This window comes from Cygnus atratus, chromosome 1 (genome assembly GCF_013377495.2).
Source record: "Cygnus atratus isolate AKBS03 ecotype Queensland, Australia chromosome 1, CAtr_DNAZoo_HiC_assembly, whole genome shotgun sequence".
Taxonomy (NCBI): domain Eukaryota; kingdom Metazoa; phylum Chordata; class Aves; order Anseriformes; family Anatidae; genus Cygnus; species Cygnus atratus.
The window spans coordinates 172,058,594-172,070,787 of record NC_066362.1 but is presented as its reverse complement, the minus strand read 5'-3'; the positions used below and the strand labels follow the sequence as shown (position 1 = coordinate 172,070,787).

At 42.0% G+C, this 12,194-nt stretch overlaps 1 long non-coding RNA gene across 1 annotated transcript; it reads left to right on the top strand.

Annotated features, from left to right (window-relative positions):
- The first annotated feature begins 1,436 nt into the window (after positions 1 to 1,436).
- LOC126913214 (uncharacterized) lies at positions 1,437 to 5,136 on the top strand. Its single transcript, XR_007707931.1, has 3 exons — positions 1,437 to 1,498; positions 1,767 to 1,895; positions 4,767 to 5,136. It is a non-coding gene; the product is annotated as an uncharacterized LOC126913214 (long non-coding RNA).
- Positions 5,137 to 12,194: the final 7,058 nt, after the last annotated feature.

Here is a 12,194-nt window from a genome sequence, read left to right as displayed (position 1 = left end):
CTGTCCAAATGCTTCTTGAACTCCAGCAGGCTCAGTGCTGTGACCACTTCCCTGGGGAGCCTGTTCCAGTGCCTGACCATGCTCTCAGTGAAAAATTTGTTCCTGATATCCAGCTTGAACTACCCCAGTTGCTGCTTCAAGCCATTTCCTTGGGTCTTATCACTGGTCACCAGAAAGGACACTTGACTGAGACAAGTTTAATCTTATTTATTGCCAAATAAAGTTGTGTAGTGAGAAACAAATGTATAACTAAGAACATCCTCCCCACTTCCCCCTCCATCCTCCTTCTTCCTATGCTCAACTTCACTCTTTCATTGCTAACACCTCTACCTCCTCTGGCCCCCACCCCAAGATGTGCAGGGAAGATTGGGAATTGGCCTTGCAGTCAGTCTGCAACACTTCATCTCTGATGCTCCTTCCTCCTCATGATTTTCCCCTGATCCATTATGGGGTCTCTCCCAGAAGATATAGTTGTTCATGAACTGGTCACAGTCCCTGCCAGGAGCCTGTTCCTGCATAGACTTTTCTTGGGCTGCAGCTTCCTTGATGTCATGTCCACCTGCATGTCCAGTGTGGGGTCCTTCATGGATGTAGTGTGCATATCTGCTCTGGCATTGTCCTTAGTGGGCTGCAGGGGGACAGCCTGCTCCACCATGGTCTTCTCCAAGGGCTGCAGGGGAAGTTCTGCTCTGGATCATTTCATCCCCCTCCTTCTTTATTTCCCTTGGTGTCTATAGGGTTGTTTCTCACACATTTTTTTTTCTTACTTCTCTATCACAGATGCTGCAAAGCAATTTTTGCCCTTTCATAAATACGTTTCCCAAAGGCACCACCAGTGTTGCAGCTGGGCCCAGCCCTGCCCAGCAGTGGGGCCCTTGGAGCTGGCTGGAACCGCCTGTGTCTGGCACAGGACAGCCTCGTCCTCTCTTCAAAGACGTTGCCCTGCAGCCCTCACCACTACCAAAACGTTGCCACATAAATCCAATACATATTCTTAAGAGTGTTTTGGCAGGACTTACCCAGTGTGAGTTATGTAGGCTAACAGCAAACATGGGAACTTGGATAAAATACAGAGCAGATGACTTTTATTTTTTCTCTAGTGAAATACAATGAAGGTAAGATGGAAGAAGTCATTGACGCTGCCATGCCTATAGAGCATGCAGATTCCTGAGCTAATCTTCACTGAGCTGAAAAATCAATGTGGAGAAGTGAAGGGACATGTGACTGCACCAGCTGATGTCCACAAATGACTTATCTGTGTTTACGTTGCACTATATCAAAACAACCAAGTTTTGCCAGCTCAGGCTAAGCTAGTTTGGTGAAGGCATCACAGGATGACTAACGTGGCTGACACATACAGGAGTGACACGGAGCTGACTGTACAGCTGAGCAAGTGTGGCATGTTTCATCTAGTCACATCCTGCCATTTCCTTGGAGGGAAAAACAAACTGCTCATGCTGCCTTTTGAAGATGCAGAGTGCTGGACTTAAATGACAGGGTAACTTATCTTAAGTTGTGTTTCTACTTAAAAAGAAAAAAAAAACTATTTGAATTGTGTGGTGTCTTCATATGCATTTTGGAACTACAGGATTTTATTGAATTAGACAATAAAAGTTAGTACTCTATCCTTAATTAATTAATGTGTTAAATATCAAATTCATTCAATTTTATGGTCTTCCCATAGTTTCTGTTCTCAATCAGTTTCTACATTCAGTAGAAATAATATATTGCTCATGTTTTTTGTTGACTTTTTTTTCTTTTTTCAGAGTAACAACATGCTACATGTACACACTTGGTCTATTTTTATGTTTGCATCAGGATTTCAGATTTATCTCCAAGTACCTCAAACTGTCATTTTAACATGAGCATCCTGGAGCACAGTTCCGTGACAAGAGGTAAATTTAAAATCAAATTCTTTAACTGTATTCTGTAACTACAGACTCAGAAAATCTCCTTACAGAGGTCTGCATAGGATAGATATGAGATTTTATTTTATTTGTAATTATATTTAATGTAAAAAATTTCTCAGTCCTTTGACTGTGCTTCCCAAAGCATTGAAAACAGTGCTACTTCTACCTTTCAATGCAGATGCTCTTAGGAATATACAGGCAAAGATCTCCTAAAGATCATCTGTAATAATATGTAACTTTTTTATGGACATTGGAAATTCAGAAAAAAAAAGTTAAAAATAGATGAGTTAATCACACACACATCTTTTCATTTCTTCATTACGGCAAAGAATATTTCTACTTTAATAATAAGCTTTGGGGAGGATGAAAACCTGCTTTAATGCAGCAGATGGGAGAATATCAGGGTTGGTTTTAGGATACCTACGGCTTTTGTAAACATTATTATTTGATCTAATTTAAGTCACATCACATTCGCAGAAAGTCTAAAGCCAGTCTTTTCTTCCCCTTACTTTACATTAAGTTATACTGTTTATGGATAAAACTATATGCTTCACAGCCTGTGAAAAGATTGATGGAAGAAAAACCACCACATTCTTTGTCAGCTGCCTGCCTATCTTTAAATGTAGCTCAGCAAACATGAGTAAGAGTCCATAAAAATACTTGTAACTTTTTGTGGATAAAAGCTCATAGGAAGAATATGCCATTATTCACCCTGGAAAACAAATAATCATAGAAGAGACAGTGCTCCCTTTTCCTCATGGACAAATAAATGAGGTTTGCTGCTTAACCAGGTATCATTTTATGAAGTTGTACAGATGCTGTCAAGGTTTGTCTGACCTTGTATGATTGTCCCCTGCTGCTGTTTCTTATGGTCACCAATGATAATACCAGTGGAGAACTGTATATTATCAGGCTTTGCTACATGGCTCTGGACATGGTGATTGAAGCCATAATGTACTAAGCTGTCTTTTCCTCAAGTCTGTCAGTGAGGGGAAGGGGGTTGAGGAGGAGTGGACAAAGCCTGTGGCTGTGTGGCTGGTGTCAGCAACAGGGTATTGTTTTCTGTGACCATGGGACCTTCTTTGAGAACTGATGACTGTCTGGAAGTGAAAGGATTCACCTAAGTGGGTACTGCTATTAACCTACCAACCTTGTAAGAAGAACTTTAAACTATGAAACATGTACAGAATAATCAACAACCAGGTAAAGAGGTTGTGGACAGGGTTATCCTTGAAAGAGCATGGTGATTGAGGCAGGTTCCTGAGGACCAGAAGAATATAAATGTCACTCCTATCTTTAAAAAAGGCAAGGTCATAGAATAATAGAATATCCTGAGTTGGAAGGCACCCACAAGGATTTCACTCAGAGGGTGGTGAGGCCACTGGAACAAGTTGCCCAGAGAGGTTGTGGATGCCCCATCCCTGGAGACCAGGCTGGATGTGGCTCTGGGCAGACTACTCTAGTGGTTGGCAACCCTGCCAGAGTAGGGGGGTTGAAACTAGATGATCTTTAAGGTCCTTTTTTAACCCAGGCCATTCTATGATTCTATGATCATCAAGTCCAACTCCTGGGTCACCAAAGGACCACCCAAAAAATCAGACCATGTTTCTGAGAGCACAAACATTCCTTGAACTCCAGCAGACTCAGTGCTGTGACTGCTTCCCTGGGGAGCTGGTTTCAGTGCCTGACCACACTCTCGGTGAAAAAACTTTACCTGATATCCAGCCTGAACTGCCCCTGTCACAGCTTCAAGCCATTTCCTTGGGTCCTATCACTGGTCACAAGAGAGAAGAGACCAGTGCCTGCCCCTCCACTCCCCCTTGTGAGGAAGTTGTAGGCTGCAATGAGGTCTCCCCTCAGTCTTCTCTCCTCCAGGCTGAATAATCCAAGTGACTTCAGCTGCTCCTCATAGGTCTTTACCTCCAGACCCTTCACCATCTTGGTAGCCCTCCTCAGGACACTCTCTAACATTTTAATATCTTTCTTATATTGTGGCACCCAAAACTGCACACAGTACTCAAGGTGAGGCTACACCAGTGCAGAGTAGAGCAGGACCATCACTTCCCTTGACCAGCTAGCAATGCCATTACTGATGCACCCCAGAGTATGGCTGGCCCTCATGGCTGCCAAGGCACACTTGTGGCTCATGTTCAGCTTGCTGTTGACCAAAAGTCGGAGACTCATTTCTGTGGGTCTGATCTCCAGCATCTCATCCCCCAGTCTGTATGTAAAACCAGGTTTGCCCCTTCCCAGCTGCAGAATCTGTCACTTGCTCTTGTTAAACTTCATATTGTTGGTGATTGTCCAGCTCTCTAATTTGTCTAGATCTCTATGCAAAGCCTCACAACCCTCGATGGAGTCAACAGCTCTACCCAATTTAGTATCATCCATGAACTTGCTCAAAAAACCTTCAAGTCCAACATCCAAATCATTTATGAAAACATTGAAGAGGACTGGTCCTAAAATGGAGCCCTGGGGGACCCCGCCTGTGACAGGTCACCATCCCAATGTAACCCCATTTACAAGGGCCCTTTGCGCCCGACCCATAAACCAATTGTTCACCCATCTTATTATGCTTTTATCTAGCTGCATTCTATTCATTTTTATTTATATATTTATTTTTTCCCAGAAGTATACTGTGAGAGACAGTATCAGAAGCTTTACTGAAATCCAGAAAGATTATATCAACTGGCTTCCCTTGGTCAACTAGATGGGTCACCTTGTCATAAAAGGAAATTATGTTTGTTAAACATCACCTTCCCCTTATGAACCCATGTTGGCTGTTACCAATGCGTGCGTTGTCCTTCAGGTGTGTTTCAATAATTCTCAGAATAATCTTCTCCATAATTTTACCAGGCACCGAAGTGAGACTGACAGGCCTGTAATTGCCAGGATCTTCCTTCTTGCCCTTCTTGAAAACTGAGACCACATTTGCCAGCTTCCAGTCAACTGAGACCTCTCTAGATTCCCAAGACCATTGAAAAATAATTGAGAGAGGTCCCACGAGGACATCAGCCAGCTTTCTGAGTACCCTGGGATGAATCAGGCCCCATGGACTTATACGCATCCAACTAGAGCAGCAAATCCCTCACAAGTGCAGGGTTGGTTGGGAGTTTATCATTCCTGCAGTTACAGTCCTCCGACTCAGGACAGCTGGGATTCCAGAGCCCATCATCAGTGCTGAAGACAGAGTCAAAAAATGCATTAAATATCTCTGCTTTGTCTATCTATGTCTCTGTTTGTTAGGTGACCAACCTCATCAAATATCAGACCAATGTTTGCTCTGGTCCTCTTTCCTGATAGCATACTTAAAAAACCCTTTTTCATTGTTCCCCACAATCTGCAGTACTACAGACTGGTCAGCCTCACTTTAATCCTGGGGAGGGTGGTGAAGCAGCATATCAAGTAATCATAAAACATCCCTGGTGGTGGAAGCATTGAGAACAGTGAATGTTGTCTATTTTGACTGTAGTAAGGCTTTTGACACTATATAACATCCTCATCCTTAACTTCAACTGTTAAACTCTGGGTTAGGTAAGTGGACAGTGACCTGAACCACAAGGTATCTTGTTGTGCTCAGATAGTTGTGATTAATGGCACAAAGTCCATAAGGAGTCTAGGTACTAGTAAAGTAATCCAAAGGTTGATAGTGGGTCCCTTACTGTTTAAGCTCTTCAGGTTTGCTGGTGATACAAAACTGGGAAGAGTGGCTGATACACACTGTCATTCATAAGAATTTTGACAAGGGGGAAAAATGGGCCAACAGAAGTCTCATGGAGTTCAACAAAGTGAAATAGTTCTGCACCTAGCAAAAAATAAGCCCACAACCCAGTATAGGCTAGGGGCCAATCAGATGGAATGTAGCTTTTCCAAGAATGACTTTGTGTTCCTGGCAGACCTGGCTGACCATGAGACAACAATGTACCTTTGCAGTAAAAAACAACAACAACAACAAAAAAAACAACAAATGCATCCTGGAGCTGCTTCCCTAGAGAACTGTCAGCAGGTCAAGGGACATGGTTCTTCCTCTCTACTCAGCACTGGTGAGGCCACATCTACAGTACTGTGTCCTGTTCTGGGCTTGCCACTATAAGAAAGGTTAATGGAGTAACCTTTCCATTAATAAGTTAATGGAGCGAGTCCAGTGAAGAGCCCAAAAGATTAAAGGACCAGAACGTCTGTCATACATGAAAAGGCAGAGAGAGGTGGGATTGTTCAGCCTGGAGTAGTGAAGGCTCAGGGGGATCTTATCAATGTGCAGAAATCAACTGTAGGAAATAGATAGGCATTCTTCTCAGCAGTGCTTAATGAAAGGACATGAGGCAGTGAGCACAATCTGAAATGCAGAAAATTCTGTCTAAACATAAGAAAAAAAAAATACTGTGAAAGTGACTGAACACTGGAACTGGCTGCTCAAAAAGGCTGTGGAGTGCTTGTCTGTGGATGTGTTCAAACCCTGAATGGACATAGTCCTGGACAAACTAATTGATCCGACACACACTGAGCAGGAGGGTTACATTGAAGGTGAATTGCATTATAGTAACTTTTACATTAGAAAGTTCATTAGCATAAATGCATCCTAGGATTCTCAATATCAAGTCAAATATTTGTTCATCCCTGTCAGATACCAATTCTGGAATGCTAAGCTCTTTTGGTGCATGCATAGCTCTGTTCTGATGTAAGAATAATCTCTTTTGAGGTATTGTTTAAAATGATGCACTCTTAGAAATGGGTGAATATAACAAGGTTCACTAGAATAAGAATCTAGGGTAGAACAGACCTATCAAGAGACATTTTAATAAAAAAGACCTTAAAAACAGCAAAATGCACAATTTCAGTAACTGAATTTTGGCTCCTTTCTCCTGATGGTGACACTGGTATAAATATGGAGAAAACATACTGAACATAATGACATTATTTCATATTATTATTTGAATAAGGGAGAACAGAAGGCTGCCAGTGCTGACAGTGTTTGATCCTGCCTGTTGCTTACTTGGTTGTAAAATACAGAGGGTGGATTTGAAGAGCCTTCTGACTCTAGGTTGTATGACATTTGTAAGCAGAACTTTTATCCTTTTGGCGTTTGGCCATGGCGCTTTGTGAAAAAAGTGAACTGAGGAAATTATGTGTATAAACAACAACTCAGAAAGGAGTGTAAATATTGATGCAATACTTGGCTCATGAAGGCAGTTCAGGGGAGTGGAATTTCTTTTTGTGAACTTTAAGTAGGCATGTCTGCAAGCTTTTCTTGAGACAAAATACTCCAGTAGGAAATTATCTTAGTGTAAGGGTGCGGTGGTTTTACTCAGGTGGGCGGCCGAGCTCCACCACAACCACTCTCTCACTCCCCCTCCTCAAAGAGGAACGGGGAGAAAATACATGAAAAGGGCTCAAGGGTTGAGATAAGGACGAGGAGATCGCGCAGTAATTATTGTGACGGGCAAAACAGACTCAGCATAGGGAGATAGTAAGATTTATTGCCTATTACGAACAAGCTAGAGAAGCGAGAAACAAAGGAAAGAAACCAAAAGCACCTTCCCCCCCATCCATCCCTCTTCCACCTCCTCCCCCCGAGCGGTGCAAGGGAACGGGGGAATGGGGGTTATGGTCAGTCTATAGCGCTTCTTCGCCGCCGCTCCTTCTCGATCACTCTCGTCCCCTGTGCTGTGGGGTCCCTCCCATGGGATGCAGTCCCTGCTGAACTGATCTGGCGTGGGCTGCCCACAGGCAGCAACTCTTCAAGAACTGCTCCAGATATGGGTCCGTACCACGGGGTCCATCCCTCAGGAGCAAACTGCTTCAACGTGGGTCCCCCACGGGCAGCAGCTCCTGTCAGGTCACCTGCTCCTGCGTGGTCTCCTCTCCACGGGCTACAGGTCCAGCCTGGAATCTGTTCTGGCAGGGGTCTTCCACAAACCGCAGTCTCTGTCGGTGCAGGTCCACCTGCTCCACCGTGGTCTCCTCCACGGGCTGCAGCGTGGAACCCTGCTCCACCGTGGTACTCCATGGGCTGCAGGGGGACAACCTGCTTCACCATGGTCCTCACCACAGGCCGCAGGAGACTTCTGCTCCGGCGCCTGGAGCACCTCTCCCCCTCCTTCTTCACTGAGCTTGGCGCCTGCAAGGCTGTTTCTCACTCCTCTCACTCTCCCAGCTGCTGTGTGTTGCAGCGTGTTTTTTTTTTTTTTTTTTTTCCCTGTCTTAAATATGCTCTCACAGAGGCGCAAAACAACATCACTTATTTGCTCAGCTCTGGTCAGCAGTGGGGCCCTTACCAAACATGGGGCAGCTTCTAGATCCTTCTCACAGAAGCCACCCCTATGGCCTCCTGCTACCAAAACCTTGCCATGTAAACCCACTACAAAGGGCTAACAGGATCTGTCTAGATTTATCTTCTGAAAATTTCTTCACATTTTGATTATGAAGGTTTTAGTTCACTAAATAATTTTGGAATATTTTTTAATGTACTGCTTTGTGATATCAGCAGTGCCACTTTCAACTTATTCAGCCTTAGTTAATTTTAATAGCCCTAAATCAAAAACAGTTATGGTCTGTTTTTCCTGCCTATGCGTATTGGACTGTACCCTGGCAGCATTCACAGCCAAGTATAAAGGATAATGGTGTGTCAAGATGTAAGAAATATTCCAGGAAAATAATTTATGTTGGATCATTGACTTATCATTCAGTCGCTGTGTATGTGTCCCTTATGGGAAACTAATTCTTTGGCTTAATTTCTCATTGTACTACCTTCATGTTCCTACATGAACTACAGTGTTTCTTCTTGGGAGATTATTCCACTGAATATTTACAGAGATTTACATTCACATTCTAAGATAAACTATAGAGTAAGAGTGGAGCAAATTAACTCCATGAATGTTCAAGACAGTACAGTACAGATGATGAGAGTTATGGGATCTGTAATTATTTCAGGCTGTTAATGCAGTTCTTTGGTTCCTTGAGAGCTTCCAAAACTCCATCAACAGCATCCAACCGTAAGTCAAATAATCATTTGGTTTGCTGTTGTGGTTTAGCCTGGCTGGCAGCCAAACACCACACAGCCGTTCGCTCACCCTCCCCTCTCCCTCTCTGGGATGGGGGAGAGAAACGGGAAAGTGAAGTCTGTGAGTTGAGATAAAGACAGTTTATTAAGACAGGAAAAATAATAACAATAATAATAATAATAATAATAGTAATAATAATAATAATGTGTACGAAATAAGTGATGCACAATGCAATTGCTCACCACCCGTTGACCGATGCCCAGCCTATCCCCGAGCAGCCGGCCCCCCCCCGACCCCGGCTAGCCACCGCTATATATATTGTTCAGCATGACGTCAGATGGTATGGAATACCCCTTTGGCCAGTTTGGGTCAGCTGTCCTGGGTCTGTCCCCTCCCAGCTCCTGCTGCACCCCTAGCCTGCTCGCTAGCAGGACAGAGCGAGAAGCTGAAAAGTCCTTGGCTTGGTGTAAGCACTGCTCTACAACAATTAAAACATCAGCATGTTATCAGCGCTCTTCTCATTCTAATCCAAAACATAGCACCCTACCAGCTACTAGGAGGAAAATTAACTCTGTCCTAACTGAAACCAGGACATTTGCTTACATATGTATATGAAATAATCCTTAATTTAATTATTTTCTGTTGCCCTTTATGTCAACAAAACATCATGAAGTCCTTTCCAACAGTGGGAGAAAGGCATGTCACAGATCAAGGAAAGAAATAATCATATATGGAAGAAAATAGTGTAAGTAGAAGAGGTTAAAAGAATACAGTAATTGACAAATGCAGCAGGATGATAATGAGTACAACAGAAGGAAGTATCCATCCTCTTATCAGTCATAAGGAGAAACAGAAAAAAAATTGAATTTATAGGACAGTGTTAGAGTATTCCACTGAAGATGTTCCTCACCAAAGCAGGGATATCTTAGAAGTTCTTATCAATTGAGAATGATGATGAAATACCTGATAACACATTCTGTATTATTCATCTAATTTCCTCTTGTATTACAAACACATAGGCATTGAAAGGTACACACACCCATATGTATCTATATTTAAATACATATATTTTCACACAGAGTGTTACAAGCACACACTAACAGCTACTTTCAAGCAAGCAAATGAGAATATATTATGAAATTTTAGTGGTAATTCGATGTCTAACTGCCTTAGACTCCTTTGAATAAAATCACATCTAGTATTATTTTGTTTGCAAAATATAAAATAATTGTGATGTCTCTCTATGTAAAGCTGTAGAACTATTTTATCATTATTTTGTTTTTATCCCACAGAAAAGTTATTCTGAATATATTTAAGCAATAAAAAGTTGTCTGCAATTCACTGGTCCACAGAACTCCAAAATCTTTTTTATAAGAAATTAATCAAATGAAATTTAGTTTCTAAAGGCAACACTTAATATTTTTTTCCTATATTGTGTTAAATATCATTACTTTAAATGAAAACTCATGTATTAGTTCTGAAAGGTAAAACATAATGAATATGAGTCAATTGAAAATACAGAGAGTTGGAAGTTATTTTTACATTGACACGGGATGCAATATCTGAGATGAGAATATGCTTTTTTACTATTTATGACTTACTGCATGAGAACAGCTTTTGCAGACAGTGTTTCTTGTTTGTTATAATTTGTGAGCAGCCTGACAAGACAGAATGTTCCAAGGATTGGGGGATGGGCTTAATCATAAATCTCAAAAACTCTGGAAGAGGTTGCCCTGATAGGTTGTGTAGTCTCCTTGGAAACATTTAAAGCCTGACTCAACACAGTCCTGTGCAAGCCTAGGTGTCCCTGCTTCAGCATGGGGTGTCATGTTAAAGGGGACTTTTTAACATCAAACATTTGCCTGTTTCAGAGTCCTGATAAAGGCTTTTACTGAGGCAGTTTTGGATAAAGTATTCCTAACCAAAAGGTGAAGGCACAGAATTTACCAAGAAGGCATCCCTGTCTTGGTGGAGGAGAAGGGGCACAGACTGTCGACTGTCTCTTCTAGGTCTCTAGTTCTATCTTTGCACCCCCTGCTCTTCTTTTTTTTCCTAAGTATAACACTTCCTCATAACAGTAACTCCTAACACTAACTTTCTACGCTTTCCTCTTTTCCTTTATATTCTAACCATATCTGTTCCCCCACACTCCACCCCCACCCCCCGGAGTGATGTTTAGCATGATTTGGGTGAAGAGATGAGTACTATAGTAATTTACGTTTACCATGTACTTCATTAAGCTCATTATCATATTCAGGGATGTGAACTTCAATATTAGTTTTAAACATTTTGAAGCAAAATGTTTGACTATGGGCACCATGGCCTTCAAGATTCTGTTGTGGCACAAAACCAGGGCCAGCCAGCCACCACAAGAGTCCTCCTTCAGCAACCGTTCGTACCAAACTTGCGGACTTCCATCCACAATCTTTGTGTAAGAGATAAGCAGGAGCAAGCTGCTCAACTCTCATTTCCCAAGGCTGGTGCTCATCAGTTTTCAGTGACACTAACTAGTCTGACTATTCTCCACGTGGGGTTGGACAAGATAACTTCCAGAGGTCCCTTCCAACCTAAACCATTTTGTGATTCTGTGGTTCTAGTCAGCTACTCTTTTTCAACTGGATTCTGTGCAGTTAATTGACAGCAGATTCATAGAATTTGCTGTTTATATTGTAAGTTTCTCTTTCACATTTGCTCTGCAGCCAGCTGTTATAAGGATGCTTAAAGTCAGGTTGTGTAGGCTGTATTACGCAAAAGAACATTTTACAGCTGAATGTTGTAAAGACTGCTTTTATCTGACGGCATTGTGAATTCCTGCCTCACTGAGCTGATAGTTATCAATGATAGTAGTGAGTGCACAGAGTGTAATCCATCACATAAATAAGTGTTCAGCACTTACTCGAAATATGAACATTGTTACTACCGAATAACTCAAACAAGTGTTTGACATGACATTTCACACAAAAGAAAAATCTTTTTACATAGTAACACTAAGTCATCCATATGTTCTGGAAGACATTTTAATTTTATTATCAAAGTCTGCTGGTCTTTCAGTACTTTCTTGAATATACTGAACATACATTGAATATTTAGTGTGCAATACTACATGGGATTCCTTAATTTTGTATGCACATGTATGAAACCAATGTGAGATGGTCACCATGGTTTATGCATCCCTCCATTCTCAAATGGCAAGGTGCAGACATTTCAAAACAAGAATTAACATTTAACTTGTCTTATGTGACCACCTTAGGAAGCAATGAACTGTGCTCTAGAGGGGGTTTAT